Source organism: Lissotriton helveticus, chromosome 9, assembly GCF_964261635.1.
Source record: "Lissotriton helveticus chromosome 9, aLisHel1.1, whole genome shotgun sequence".
Classification (NCBI taxonomy): Eukaryota; Metazoa; Chordata; class Amphibia; order Caudata; family Salamandridae; genus Lissotriton; species Lissotriton helveticus.
In genome coordinates this window covers 1,279,182,891-1,279,199,996 of record NC_136070.1, presented here as the reverse complement: position 1 = coordinate 1,279,199,996, position 17,106 = coordinate 1,279,182,891, and the positions used below count along the sequence as shown (strand labels likewise).

The window sequence follows — 17,106 nt, the reverse complement described above, 5'->3', positions numbered from 1 at the left end:
AGGCCTTATTATGGTTTCTTCAGGCTCCAAAAGTTCCCTAACTGCAGATGTCTCCCCCCCCTCCCAGACCCTCACACCCCTCACGTCAATCACACAGCTCTAATCCAGATAGTGCATCAAATCTATTGTGAGTGACAAGGTTAGGCCCAAATTTAAAGTAATTATCTCCCCCACAGCCCTGCGATGATCCAAGGGGCCGGGTCTCGATAGGTGTGGATGGTGTAAAAGACCTCGTTCTCGCACTTTGGGGCTCTACTTAGATGTGAGTAAAAGTACCCTAGGGGGCGTACACAAATACTATTTGCGTCAAACGACATGGAGGCAGCTCTTAACAAAACTGTAGCGACATGTTGTGGGTGTCTAAAATGTACAATTATGCATTCCCCGCTACACGTCTTCCTAGATGGCTCGATCCAGTTTGCCCTTCTAGTTGATATAATTTCTGTGGCAAATTTTGTTGGGAAGCCACAGCTCCTATTCAGCCATGACACGGTTTTATTTTTGAGAGAATCGTGTGTTTCCTCAATTAGCTGGGCAGAACGGGGGTCAAAGAGTGGTACATTGGTTAAAACCACTACATAAGGGGCGCAGTCAGGCGGAAGATTTATAAATCTACTTTTCCTCACCTGACTACTTCCCAGTCTACCCTCTGGACCTGGTTGAGTTTGTGAGTCTGCGCTAGTTGAGGTAGAAGGGATGGGTATGCCTGCATTAGTTCTAGCTATGGGCTGAGAAGGTTTCTGCTGGTTAACAACCATGACTTCCTTCTCTACTCCAACTGGACCCTTCCTGGTAGGTTTTACTCTGTCGGTCAGAGCCAGTTGTTTTTCTAAGATCACTCCTAGCCTCTTTACTTCTGCCGCAAGAGTGTCCAGTTTGAGCACTAAGGGTTGAACATATTCTTCTAGTTTGGCTTCAAATTTAGCTTCCAGAGAGTGGACCAATTGCTCAAACTGCTCTGAGTTTAGGTTAAAACTTGCTGCATTGCTCCCATCCTGCGGGATGGTAGCCACAGCAGGGATATGATTGGCTGGTTTAGAGATATCAGCCCTTTTTTTACTAAACTTCCCCCCACGTTTGCTTTGTTGTTTCCTGCAGGTTCTTATTGGTCTGGAGGTTGGTGGGACTTCCTCTGTTTTACTAGAGGATATGTTTAGATCTTTGTCCTGCGACTCTAAATGAACCTGGGCATCCACTGTTATAACAGCCCGCGAGACCATCCCAGTAAGGTCATCTTCCGGTAGTTCCACCCCAAGGGTAGGCGCATCTAGGGCTACATCAGGTGGACCCTCTCTACCTAGGGAGGCTCTCCCGTCGTTATTAATTTTATTTACCATTTTAACCATGTAATTATCAATGGCGCCTGCCCCCACTATAACCTTCTCACTTTTGGATTTAGACATGATGTATCCTGGTTATAAAATCTTTTGCTACTACAAAGCTTGTTATATAACAGAAGCAGTAAGTGTCTGATCGCACAGTTATTTACTGAATTAAATAATAATATAATAATGAATAACAATCTCACTGTAGGGGGACACCGAGGGCAGCGGCATGAGACAGTCAAAATCTGTGGACCAGCCCAGTCTCCTCCTGTCCCGTACTGTCCCGCCCTTCTCCCGGGCTTCTCCCGGCGCTACCCGCGCGCGTCCCGCGGGACGAGAGGTGTTCCACACCTTTGTAGCGCCGTCGGGCGCAGGCTCCGTTGTCACGGGTGCGCCTGTGACAGCTGGGGCACCTGGGCAATGTAGTTAGCCGCCGTTTCCATCACGGCACTCTGATGGCAGCTCTGGCCCCCCCCACAGCCGTTTCCCTCACGGCGGGAGCGTGTGCGGCAGAGCAGCAGCGTCCAGTGTAGATCAATTGCCCCCTGGATCTCTCCTCTCTCCCTGTAAATGTTTGTTTCTCCCTCTTTATTTCCCTTCCCTTGGGGCTCTCCTCTCTCCCTGTAGATGTTTGTTTCTCCCTCTTTATTTACCTTCTCCTGGTTCTCTCCTCTCTCCCTACAGCTGCTGTCGCTCCCTCTTTACTTCCCTTCCCCTGGGTCTCTCCTCTCTCCCTTTAGAGTTTGTTTCTCCCTCTTTACTTCCCTTCCCCTGGGTCTCTCCTCTCTCCCTTTAGATGTTTGTTTCTCCCTCTTTACTTCCCTTCTCCTGGGCCTCTCCTCTCTCCCTGTAACTCTTTGTTTCTCCCTCTTTGCTTCTCTTCCCCTTGGTCTCTCCTCTCTACCTGTAGATGTTTGTTTTTCCCTCTTTGCTTCTCTTCCCCTGATTCTCTTCTCTCTCCCTTTTCATGTTTGTTTCTCCCTCTTTACTTCTCTTCTCCTGGATCTCTCCTCTCTCCCTGTAAATGTTAGTTTCTCCCTCTTTATTTCCCTTCACCTGATTATCTCCTCTCTCCCTTTAGATGTTTGTTTCCCCCTCTTTGCTTCTCTTCCCCTGATTCTCACCTCTCTCCCTTTAGATGTTTGTTTCTCCCTCTTTACTTCTCTCCCCCTAGGCCTCTCCTCTCTCCCTGTAAATGTTTGTTTCTCCCTCTTTATTTCCCTTCTCCTGGTTCTCTCCTCTCTCCCTACAGCTGCTGTCGCTCCCTCTTTACTTCCCTTCCCCTGGGTCTCTCCTCTCTCCCTGTAGATGTTTGTTTCTCCCTCCTTACTTCCCTTCCCCTGGGTCTCTCCTCTCTACCTGTAGATGTTTGTTTTTCCCTCTTTGCTTCTCTTCCCCAGATTCTCTTCTCTCTCCCTGTAAATGTTTGTTTCTCCCTCTTTACTTCTCTTCCCTTGGGTCCCTCCCCTCTCCCTGTAGATGTTTGTTTCTCCCTCTTTATTTCCCTTCCCCTGCTTCTCTCCTCTCTCCCTGTAGATGTTTGTGTCTCCCTCTTTGCTTCTCTTCTCCTGATTCTCACCTCTCTCCCTTTAGATGTTTGTTTCTCCCTCTTTACTTCTCTTCTCCTGGATCTCTCCTCTCTCCCTGTAAATGTTTGTTTCTCCCTCTTTATTTCCCTTCCCCTGGGTCTCTCCTCTCTACCTGTAGATGTTTGTTTCTCCCTCTTTACTTCTCTCCCCCTAGGCCTCTCCTCTCTCCCTGTAAATGTTTGTTTCTCCCTCTTTACTTCTCTTCCCCTGGTTCTCTCCTCTCTCCCTACAGCTGCTGTCGCTCCCTCTTTACTTCTCTTCCCCTGCTTCTCCCCTCTCTCCCTGTAGATGTTTGTTTCTCCCTCTTTACTTCCCTTCCCCTGGGTCTCTCCTCTCTACCTGTAGATGTTTGTTTTTCCCTCTTTGCTTCTCTTCCCCTGATTCTCTTCTCTCTCCCTTTAGATGTTTGTTTTTCCCTCTTTACTTCTCTTCCCCTGCTTCTCCCCTCTCTCCCTGTAGATGTTTGTTTCTCCCTCTTTACTTCCCTTCCCCTGGGTCTCTCCTCTCTACATGTAGCTGCTGTTTCTCCCTCTTTGTTTCTCTTCCCCTCGGTCTCTCCTCTCTCCCTGTAGATGTTTGTCTCTCCCTCTTTACTTCCCTTCCCTGCTTCTCTCCTCTCTCCCTGTAGCTGCTGTTTCTCCCTCTTTGCTTCTCTTCCCTTGGGTCCCTCCCCTCTCCCTGTAGATGTTTGTTTCTCCCTCTTTACTTCTCTTCCCCTGCTTCTCCCCTCTCTCCCTACAGCTGCTGTCGCTCCCTCTTTGTTTCTCTTCCCCTCGGTCTCTCCTCTCTCCCTGTAGATGTTTGTTTCTCCCTCTTTGCTTCTCTTCCCCTCGGTCTCCCCTCTCTCCCTGTAGATGTTTGTTTCTCCCTCTTTATTTCCCTTCCCCTGATTCTCTCCTCTCTCACTGTAGCTGTTTTGTCTCTCCCTCTTTACTTCCCTTCCCTGCTTCTCTCCTCTCTCCCTGTAGATGTTTGTTTCTCCCTCTTTACTTCCCTTCCCCTGGAGTCTCTCCTCTCTACATGTAGATGTTTGTTTCTCCCTCTTTGCTTCTCTTCCCCTCGGTCTCTCCTCTCTCCCTGTAGATGTTTGTCTCTCCCTCTTTACTTCCCTTCCCTGCTTCTCTCCTCTCTCCCTGTAGATGTTTGTCTCTCCCTCTTTGTTTCTCTTCCTCTCGGTCTCTCCTCTCTCCCTGTAGCTGTTTTGTCTCTCCATCTTTACTTCCCTTCCCTGCTTCTCCCCTCTCTCCCTGTAGATGTTTGTTTCTCCCTCTTTACTTCCCTTCCCCTGGAGTCTCTCCTCTCTACATGTAGATGTTTGTTTCTCCCTCTTTGCTTCTCTTCCCCTCGGTCTCCCCTCTCTCCCTGTAGATGTTTGTCTCTCCCTCTTTACTTCCCTTCCCTGCTTCTCTCCTCTCTCCCTGTAGATGTTTGTTTCTCCCTCTTTACTTCCCTTCCCCTGGAGTCTCTCCTCTCTACATGTAGATGTTTGTTTCTCCCTCTTTGCTTCTCTTCCCCTCGGTCTCCCCTCTCTCCCTGTAGATGTTTGTCTCTCCCTCTTTACTTCCCTTCCCTGCTTCCCTCTTCTCTACCTGTAGTTGTTTGTCTCTCCTCTCTACCTGCTGCCACTTCTTACCATTATCTCCAGCTCCCCATCATGCCCCTTGTCTCAGTTAAAGCCCACGGAGCGCTGCCGTGATTGGTCGGATCACGCCCTGCTCATCCCTCTCCGCACACTGACGCACAGGGACCGCCGCGCATGCGCAGAGGAGGCGCCTTTCAGCACCTCGGAGAGCTCCGGTGCAGGGTCAGGCTGTGTGAGGCCGCAGCAGGTGCAGGTGTAGCGCTTCACCGGGAGGAGCGGGGCCTCTGGGCGCTGGCACTGACGCCACAGGCAGCTGCATCAGGTGTAGCGCTTCACCGGGAGGAGCGGGGCCTCTGGGCGCTGACACTGCAGCCACAGGGCAGCTGCATCAGGTGTAGCGCTGCGCCGAGGGGAGCGGGGCCTCTGGGCGCTGGCACTGCAGCCGCGCCGGCACTGCAGAGAGGACCGGGCACTCAAGAGGCGCCAGCACTGCAGAGGGGGGCCAGCAGCACATTCCAGAGACGGGCCAGCACTGCAGAGAGAAGCCGACACTGCATCGAAGGGCCGACGCTGCAGAGAGGACCAAGCACTGCATAGAGGAGCTGGACTGCAGAGACTGGAACAGCACTGCAGAGTCGAGGCACGCAAATAGGAGCCCGCACCGTGGAATTTAGCTGGCACTGGACAAAGAAGCCAGCCCTGAAGGGAGGAACCAGCACTGCATAGAGGACCCACTACTGCAGAGAGGAGTCCGCACTGCACAGAAGTGTCAGCACTGCAGAGAGGAGCCAGCACTGCACAGAGGGGCCAGCACTGCATAGAGGAGCCAGCACTGCATAGAGGAGCCAGCACTGCATAGAGGGACCAGCACTGCACAGAGGAGCCAGGATTGCACAGAGGGGCCAGCACTGCACAGAGGAGCCAGCACTGCATAGAGGGGCCAGCACTGCATAGAGGGACCAGCACTGCACAGAGGAGCCGGCACTGCACAGAGGGGCCAGCACTGCATAGAGGGGCCAGCACTGCATAGAGGGGCCAGCACTGCACAGAGGAGCCAGCACCACTGCATAGAGGAGCCAGCACTGCATAGAGGGGCCAGCACTGCACAGAGGGGCCAGCACTGCACAGAGGAGCCAGCACTGCATAGAGGGGCCAGCACTGCAGAGAAGAGCCTGCACTGCACAGAGGGGCCAGCACTGCACAGAGGGGCCAGCGCACTGCACAAAGGAGCCAGCACTGCACAGAGGGGCCAGCACTGCACAGAGGAGCCAGCACTGCATAGAGGAGCCAGCACTGCATAGAGGGACCAGCACTGCACAGAGGAGCCAGCACTGCACAAAGGGGACAGCACTGCACAGAGGAGCCAGCACTGCATAGAGGGGCCAGCACTGCACAGAGGAGCCAGCACTGCACAGAGGGGCCAGCACTGCATAGAGGGGCCAGCACTGCACAGAGGATCCAGCACTGCAGAGAGGAGCCAGAACTGCATAGAGGGGCCAGCACTGCACAGAGGAGCCTGCACTGCATAGAGGGGCCAGCACTGCAGAGAGGAGCCTGCACTGCATAGAGGGGCCAGCACTGCACAGAGGAGTCAGCACTGCACAGAGGAGTTAGCACTGCACAGAGGAGCCAGCACTGCATAGAGGGGCCAGCACTGCACAGAGGAGCCAGCACTGCACAGAGGGGCCAGCACTGCAGATAGGAGCCTGCACTGCATAGAGGGGCCAGCACTGCACAGAAGAGTCAGCACTGCACAGAGGAGCCAGCACTGCACAGAGGAGCCAGCACTGCATAGAGTGGCCAGCACTGCACAGAGGAGTCAGCACTGCACAGAGGGGCCAGCACTGCAGATAGGAGCCTGCACTGCATAGAGGGGCCAGCACTGCACAGAAGAGTCAGCACTGCACAGAGGAGCCAGCACTGCACAGAGGAGCCAGCACTGCATAGAGGGGTCAGCACTGCACAGAGGAGCCAGCACTGCATAGAGGGGCCAGCACTGCCTGCAGAGAGGTGCTATTTCAAGGGAGAGAAGCCAGACTCCTTGCAGAGCGGGGCCTGCACTGCAAAGAGGAGCCAGCTCTGGAGACAACGAGGTAGGCCTGGCTATCCGTCCGCGTGAGTGTGGTGAGACGAGGGGTGGAGGGCGGCAGTGATACCCCCAAGAGGCCCATTATGTCTGGCCTTTCATGATGTGGGGGCAGTATACCCACAAGTAATGTCCATCCCCTCCTATGTGTACCCACTGTCATTTACTGGAGGAGGGTGTAACCTTATACAACGTCACCAGGCATGCTGTACACCCCGGCTAGTGCATGAAGGAGGGAGAGGGGTTTAATGGGTCACGTCACACGAGCCGTCCATCACCTGGGTATGTGCAGAGTTTAACCAGGCCATGGAGGGAGGACTCAGGCAGACACACAGTTAATCCCCAGGTGTACCATGTGTACACACTGGCTGTTCAAGAGTGACATGCACTCGCACAGTCCATCGCCATGCATATGTGTACACACTGACCATTCAAAGGTCACATGCACTCGCACAGTCCATCACCATGCATATGTGTACACACTGACCATTCAAAGGTCACATGCACTCGCACAGTCCATCGCCATGCATATGTGTACACACTGACCATTCAAAGGTCACATGCACTCGCACAGTCCATCGCCATGCATATGTGTACACACTGACCATTCAAAGGTCACATGCACTCGCACAGTCCATCACCATGCATATGTGTACACACTGACCATTCAAAGGTCACATGCACTCGCACAGTCCATCACCATGCATATGTGTACACACTGACCATTCAAAGGTCACATGCACTCGCACAGTCCATCACCATGCATATGTGTACACACTGACCATTCAAAGGTCACATGCACTCGCACAGTCCATCGCCATGCATATGTGTACACACTGACCATTCAAGGGTGGCATGCACTCGCACAGTCCATCGCCATGCATATGTGTACACACTGACCATTCAAAGGTCACATGCACTCGCACAGTCCATCACCATGCATATGTGTACACACTGACCATTCAAAGGTCACATGCACTCGCACAGTCCATCACCATGCATATGTGTACACACTGACCATTCAAAGGTCACATGCACTCGCACAGTCCATCACCATGCATATGTGTACACACTGACCATTCAAGGGTGACATGCACTCGCACAGTCCATCGCCATGCATATGTGTACACACTGACCATTCAAGGGTGACATGCACTCGCACAGTCCATCACCATGCATATGTGTACACACTGACCATTCAAGGGTGGCATGCACTCGCACAGTCCATCGCCATGCATATGTGTACACACTGACCATTCAAAGGTCACATGCACTCGCACAGTCCATCACCATGCATATGTGTACACACTGACCATTCAAAGGTCACATGCACTCGCACAGTCCATCACCATGCATATGTGTACACACTGACCATTCAAAGGTCACATGCACTCGCACAGTCCATCACCATGCATATGTGTACACACTGACCATTCAAGGGTGACATGCACTCGCACAGTCCATCGCCATGCATATGTGTACACACTGACCATTCAAGGGTGACATGCACTCGCACAGTCCATCACCATGCATATGTGTACACACTGACCATTCAAGGGTGACATGCACTCGCACAGTCCATCGCCATGCATATGTGTACACACTGACCATTCAAGGGTGACATGCACTCGCACAGTCCATCGCCATGCATATGTGTACACACTGACCATTCAAGGGTGACATGCACTCGCACAGTCCATCACCATGCATATGTGTACACACTGACCATTCAAAGGTCACATGCACTCGCACAGTCCATCACCATGCATATGTGTACACACTGACCATTCAAGGGTGACATGCACTCGCACAGTCCATCGCCATGCATATGTGTACACACTGACCATTCAAGGGTGACATGCACTCGCACAGTCCATCACCATGCATATGTGTACACACTGACCATTCAAGGGTGACATGCACTCGCACAGTCCATCGCCATGCATATGTGTACACACTGACCATTCAAAGGTCACATGCACTCGCACAGTCCATCACCATGCATATGTGTACACACTGACCATTCAAAGGTCACATGCACTCGCACAGTCCATCACCATGCATATGTGTACACACTGACCATTCAAAGGTCACATGCACTCGCACAGTCCATCACCATGCATATGTGTACACACTGACCATTCAAGGGTGACATGCACTCGCACAGTCCATCGCCATGCATATGTGTACACACTGACCATTCAAGGGTGACATGCACTCGCACAGTCCATCACCATGCATATGTGTACACACTGACCATTCAAGGGTGGCATGCACTCGCACAGTCCATCGCCATGCATATGTGTACACACTGACCATTCAAAGGTCACATGCACTCGCACAGTCCATCACCATGCATATGTGTACACACTGACCATTCAAAGGTCACATGCACTCGCACAGTCCATCACCATGCATATGTGTACACACTGACCATTCAAAGGTCACATGCACTCGCACAGTCCATCACCATGCATATGTGTACACACTGACCATTCAAGGGTGACATGCACTCGCACAGTCCATCGCCATGCATATGTGTACACACTGACCATTCAAGGGTGACATGCACTCACACAGTCCATCACCATGCATATGTGTACACACTGACCATTCAAGGGTGACATGCACTCGCACAGTCCATCGCCATGCATATGTGTACACACTGACCATTCAAGGGTGACATGCACTCGCACAGTCCATCGCCATGCATATGTGTACACACTGACCATTCAAGGGTGACATGCACTCGCACAGTCCATCACCATGCATATGTGTACACACTGACCATTCAAGGGTGACATGCACTCGCACAGTCCATCGCCATGCATATGTGTACACACTGACCATTCAAAGGTCACATGCACTCGCACAGTCCATCGCCATGCATATGTGTACACACTGACCATTCAAAGGTCACATGCACTCGCACAGTCCATCGCCATGCATATGTGTAGACACTGACCATTCAAAGGTCACATGCACTCGCACAGTCCATCGCCATGCATATGTGTACACACTGACCATTCAAGGGTGACATGCACTCGCACAGTCCATCGCCATGCATATGTGTACACACTGACCATTCAAGGGTGACATGCACTCGCACAGTCCATCGCCATGCATATGTGTACACACTGACCATTCAAAGGTCACATGCACTCGCACAGTCCATCGCCATGCATATGTGTACACACTGACCATTCAAGGGTGGCATGCACTCGCACAGTCCATCACCATGCATATGTGTACACACTGACCATTCAAGGGTGGCATGCACTCGCACAGTCCATCGCCATGCATATGTGTACACACTGACCTTTCAAAGGTCACATGCACTCGCACAGTCCATCACCATGCATATGTGTACACACTGACCATTCAAGGGTGGCATGCACTCGCACAGTCCATCGCCATGCATATGTGTACACACTGACCATTCAAAGGTCACATGCACTCGCACAGTCCATCGCCATGCATATGTGTACACACTGACCATTCAAAGGTCACATGCACTCGCACAGTCCATCGCCATGCATATGTGTACACACTGACCATTCAAAGGTCACATGCACTCGCACAGTCCATCGCCATGCATATGTGTACACACTGACCATTCAAAGGTCACATGCACTCGCACAGTCCATCGCCATGCATATGTGTACACACTGACCATTCAAAGGTCACATGCACTCGCACAGTCCATCGCCATGCATATGTGTACACACTGACCATTCAAAGGTCACATGCACTCGCACAGTCCATCGCCATGCATATGTGTAGACACTGACCATTCAAGGGTCACATGCACTCGCACAGTCCATCGCCATGCATATGTGTACACACTGACCATTCAAGGGTGACATGCACTCGCACAGTCCATCGCCATGCATATGTGTACACACTGACCATTCAAAGGTCACATGCACTCGCACAGTCCATCGCCATGCATATGTGTACACACTGACCATTCAAGGGTGGCATGCACTCGCACAGTCCATCACCATGCATATGTGTACACACTGACCATTCAAGGGTGGCATGCACTCGCACAGTCCATCGCCATGCATATGTGTACACACTGACCATTCAAAGGTCACATGCACTCGCACAGTCCATCGCCATGCATATGTGTACACACTGACCATTCAAAGGTCACATGCACTCGCACAGTCCATCGCCATGCATATGTGTACACACTGACCATTCAAAGGTCACATGCACTCGCACAGTCCATCGCCATGCATATGTGTAGACACTGACCATTCAAAGGTCACATGCACTCGCACAGTCCATCGCCATGCATATGTGTACACACTGACCATTCAAGGGTGACATGCACTCGCACAGTCCATCGCCATGCATATGTGTACACACTGACCATTCAAGGGTGACATGCACTCGCACAGTCCATCGCCATGCATATGTGTACACACTGACCATTCAAAGGTCACATGCACTCGCACAGTCCATCGCCATGCATATGTGTACACACTGACCATTCAAGGGTGGCATGCACTCGCACAGTCCATCACCATGCATATGTGTACACACTGACCATTCAAGGGTGGCATGCACTCGCACAGTCCATCGCCATGCATATGTGTACACACTGACCTTTCAAAGGTCACATGCACTCGCACAGTCCATCACCATGCATATGTGTACACACTGACCATTCAAGGGTGGCATGCACTCGCACAGTCCATCGCCATGCATATGTGTACACACTGACCATTCAAAGGTCACATGCACTCGCACAGTCCATCGCCATGCATATGTGTACACACTGACCATTCAAGGGTGGCATGCACTCGCACAGTCCATCGCCATGCATATGTGTAAACACTGACCATTCAAGGGTGGCATGCACTCGCACAGTCCATCGCCATGCCTATGTGTACACACTGACCATTCAAGGGTGACATGCACTCGCACAGTCCATCTCCGTGCATATGTGTACACACTGACCATTCAAAGGTCACATGCTCTCGCACAGTCCATCGCCATGCATATGTGTACACACTGACCATTCAAAGGTTGCATGCACTCGCACAGTCCATCACCAGGCATATGTGTACACACTGACCATTCAAGGGTGGCATGCACTCGCACAGTCCATCACCATGCATATGTGTACACACTGACCATTCAAGGGTGGCATGCACTCGCACAGTCCATCGCCATGCCTATGTGTACACACTGACCATTCAAGGGTGACATGCACTCGCACAGTCCATCTCCGTGCATATGTGTACACACTGACCATTCAAAGGTCACATGCACTCGCACAGTCCATCGCCATGCATATGTGTACACACTGACCATTCAAGGGTGGCATGCACTCGCACAGTCCATCACCATGCATATGTGTACACACTGACCATTCAAGGGTGGCATGCACTCGCACAGTCCATTGCCATGCATATGTGTACACACTGACCATTCAAGGGTGGCATGCACTCGCACAGTCCATCGCCATGCATATGTGTACACACTGACCATTCAAGGGTGGCATGCCCTCGCACAGTCCATCACCATGCATATGTGTACACACTGACCATTCAAGGGTGGCATGCACTCACACAGTCCATCGCCATGCATATGTGTACACACTGACCATTCAAGGGTGGCATGCACTCGCACAGTCCATCACCATGCATATGTGTACACACTGACCATTCAAGGGTGGCATGCACTCGCACAGTCCATCGCCATGCATATGTGTACACACTGACCATTCAAGGGTGACATGCACTTGCACAGTCCATCACCATGCATATGTGTACACACTGACCATTCAAGGGTGGCATGCACTCGCACAGTCCATCGCCATGCATATGTGTACACACTGACCATTCAAGGGTGACATGCACTCGCACAGTCCATCGCCATGCCTATGTGTACACACTGACCATTCAAGGGTGACATGCACTCGCACAGTCCATCTCCGTGCATATGTGTACACACTGACCATTCAAAGGTCACATGCACTCGCACAGTCCATCGCCATGCATATGTGTACACACTGACCATTCAAGGGTGACATGCACTCGCACAGTCCATCGCCATGCCTATGTGTACACACTGACCATTCAAGGGTGGCATGCACTCCCACAGTCCATCGCCATGCATATGTGTACATACTGACCATTCATGGGTGGCATGCACTCGCACAGTCCATTGCCATGCATATGTGTACACACTGACCATTCAAGGGTGGCATGCACTCGCACAGTCCATTGCCATGCATATGTGTACACACTGACCATTCAAGGGTGACATGCACTCGCACAGTCCATCGCCATGCATATGTGTACACACTGACCATTCAAGGGTGACATGCACTCGCACAGTCCATCCCCATGCATATGTGTACACACTGACCATTCAAAGGTCACATGCTCTCGCACAGTCCATCGCCATGCATATGTGTACACACTGACCATTCAAAGGTTGCATGCACTCGCACAGTCCATCGCCATGCATATGTGTACACACTGACCATTCAAAGGTCACATGCACTCGCACAGTCCATCGCCATGCATATGTGTACACACTGACCATTCAAGGGTGACATGCACTCGCACAGTCCATCGCCATGCATATGTGTACCCACTGATCATTCAAGGGTGGCATGCACTCGCACAGTCCGTCACCATGCATATGTGTACACACTGACCATTCAAAGGTCGCATGCACTCGCACAGTCCATCGCCATGCATATGTGTACACACTGACCATTCAAAGGTCGCATCACTCGCACAGTCTGTCACCATGCATATGTGTACACACTGACCATTCAAAGGTCACATGCACTCGCACAGTCCATCGCCATGCATATGTGTAGACACTGACCATTCAAAGGTCACATGCACTCGCACAGTCCATCGCCATGCATATGTGTACACACTGACCATTCAAGGGTGACATGCACTCGCACAGTCCATCCCCATGCATATGTGTACATACTGACCATTCAAGGGTGGCATGCACTCCCACAGTCCATCACCATGCATATGTGTACATACTGACCATTCAAGGATGACATTCACTCGCACAGTCCATCACCATGCATATGTGTACACACTGACCATTCAAAGGTCACATGCACTCGCACAGTCCATCGCCATGCATATGTGTACATACTGACCATTCAAGGATGACATGCACTCGCACAGTCCATCACCATGCATAGGTGTACACACTGACCATTCAAAGGTCACATGCACTCGCACAGTCCATCGCCATGCATATGTGTACATACTGACCATTCAAGGATGACATGCACTCGCACAGTCCATCACCATGCATATGTGTACATACTGACCATTCAAAGGTCACATGCTCTCGCACAGTCCATCGCCATGCATATGTGTGTACACTGACCATTCAAGGGTGGCATGCACTCGCACAGTCCATCCCCATGCATATGTGTACATACTGACCATTCAAGGGTGACATGCACTCGCACAGTCCATCCCCATGCATATGTGTACATACTGACCATTCAAGGGTGGCATGCACTCGCACAGTCCATCACCATGCATATGTGTACATACTGACCATTCAAGGATGACATGCACTCGCACAGTCCATCACCATGCATATGTGTACATACTGACCATTCAAGGATGACATGCACTCGCACAGTCCATCACCATGCATATGTGTACACACTGACCATTCAAAGGTCACATGCACTCGCACAGTCCATCGCCATGCATATGTGTACATACTGACCATTCAAGGATGACATGCACTCGCACAGTCCATCACCATGCATATGTGTACACACTGACCATTCAAAGGTCACATGCTCTCGCACAGTCCATCGCCATGCATATGTGTACATACTGACCATTCAAGGATGACATGCACTCGCACAGTCCATCACCATGCATATGTGTACATACTGACCATTCAAAGGTCACATGCTCTCGCACAGTCCATCGCCATGCATATGTGTGTACACTGACCATTCAAGGGTGGCATGCACTCGCACAGTCCATCGCCATGCATATGTGTACATACTGACCATTCAAGGATGACATGCACTCGCACAGTCCATCACCATGCATATGTGTACACACTGACCATTCAAGGGTGGCATGCACTCGCACAGTCCATCACCATGCATATGTGTACACACTGACCATTCAAATGTGGCATGCACTCGCACAGTCCATCGCCATGCATATGTGGACACACTGACCATTCAAAGGTGACGTACACTCGCACAGTCCAACGCCATGCATATGTGTACACACTGACCATTCAAAGGTCACATGCACTCGCACAGTCCATCAGCATGCATATGTGTACACACTGACCATTCAAAGGTGACATACACTCGCACAGTCCAACGCCTTGCATATGTGTACACACTGGCCATTCAAAGGTCATATGCACTCGCACAGTCCATCAGCATGCATATGTGTACACACTGACCATTCAAAGGTGACATACACTCGCACAGTCCATCGCCATGCATATGTGTGCACACTGACCATTCAAAGGTGATGTACACTCGCAAAGTCCAACGCCATGCATATGTGTACACACTGACCATTCAAGGATAGCATGCACTGCCACAGTCCATCGCCATGCATATGTGTACACACTGACAATTCATAGGTCACATGCACTTGCACAGTCCATCGCCATGCATATGTGTACACACTGATCATTCAAGGGTCACATGCACTCGCACAGTCCATCGCCATTCATATGTGCACACACTGACCATTCCAGGGTGGCATGCACACATACAGTCCATCGCCAGGCATCATATGTGTAGACGCTCACCATTCAAGAGTGTCACAGTCAATCACCATGCATGATATGTGTACATACCAACCATTCAAGGGTGGCATGCACATGTACAGTCCATCACCGGGCATGATATATGTACACACTCATCATTTGAGTGTGGAATGTACACACACAGCAATCACATGGTATGATACTTGTACACCATGACCATTCAAGGGTGGAATGCACACGCACATAAAACCACAAAGATGGCGTGACACCCTGGTATATCACTCCATGCCTAGTTGGCTTGTGGACAAAATATACAGGCTCAGTGTGCAGCAATCTCTGCTGTCTACCCATGCTACCTTATTGATTCTCTGTATTGAGGCAATTCCAAGAACTGGACGAGGATGGCTCACTCACGTAATGTGACTTGCTTCATCATTTGCTACCTCGTCCCACCCTGGTAAGATGGTACCACCAGGGCAGACTCGACTTCGGAGGGGGCTGGCCTGTGGGAGTGCTTAGATATTACTTATCTTTTTTGGATAAAGCTCAGATCTGTTTTTCCCATTAAAAAGACTTAGGATAAACCACAAAGTTTCCTTTATTTGGGTGGTATCCTAGGCTTATTAAAAATTACCGGAAGGTAGACTCAGGAGGCATATATCGGTTTAATGCCCTATTTGTGTCACTGAGTAGAAGATATCATGCCAACATGTTTCTGCCTATAACTAGCCCAATGGCCTAAGGCATTCATCAGGGGATATGTGTCCCCACACCACAAAGAGTCAGTGCAGGGTACCCATGGATGTAAAGAGCAGAGAGGATCCACCTCTCCAAAGGGATTTTTTGACGATTCACCTGGCAATTGATGGCAGCAGTAAGACATTATTAAGATATATGTATAGCAGCAGGAAAGCTCCTATGCGCATTAATCTCTGCATTAGATTATGAGGTCTATTTCTTCCTATATTCAGAGCCTTAAGATTTTTATTGTTAAAAAACCTATCACAGTTTAGACAATAATCAAATATGAGAAAGTGGGATAAACGCATTTAAAAGACGCAGCATGCATATGTGACACACTACACTCGTGGAGAAACAGAAAGTGTTTTTACCTAGTCATATAGGGCTAAGTGCCACATGGTCTGTTCAGGGTTGGCCTTTCCTGCTGTCACAATCTAGTTTATATAGGGCGATATACAACCATAGGGTTTTCATAAAAGAAAAATTAAATATGCAAACATTAGTCATGACACTTCTAGTATTGAGACCTTAATTCCTTTGCCACCTATGGGAATTCTTAGATCCTCATGTGTGCCAACACATTATTTGACTCACTTCGTCAAGGTAGAGAGCCCACTTTGATCCTGCCCTGCCCCTTCGAAGCAGCCGCCTGGTACGATGGCACCCAGTTGAAGAACTTTGGGGCATATTATCAAGTAGGGTGTCATAATTATCGCCGCTTTAGCGGCAGTTTCCTGCCGCTAAAGCAGTGATAATGGGCGTGAAAATATGCCGTAGAAAATAAATTCCTATAGAAGCCCAGGTTAACACCAGAACATGGGCTTCTATGGGAATTCTCAAGGGCATATCATCAAGCTCATTGTCGCCGCTTTATCAGCAGTTTCCTGCCGCTAAAACGGCGATAATTTTAACGCCGTTTCTTGATAATATGCCCCTTTCTTTTTTAAAGGCCCGCGAGTGGGCGTGTTCCCCTTCAGATTCTTGCCACCTGATGTGGGTTTTGATGGCGAGTTTGAA

General features: G+C 50.5%; 1 protein-coding gene across 1 annotated transcript in view; it reads left to right on the top strand.

The window, feature by feature from the left end:
- Nucleotides 1–6,481: 6,481 nt before the first annotated feature.
- The window catches only part of LOC144780824 (ankyrin repeat and SOCS box protein 5-like), a 75,093-nt gene continuing 64,468 nt past the window's right edge, over nt 6,482–17,106 (top strand). The window contains exon 1 of the mRNA XM_078659327.1: nt 6,482–6,589. The gene's annotated coding sequence lies outside the window, so the exon portion shown is untranslated. The remainder of the gene's footprint in view (nt 6,590–17,106) is intronic.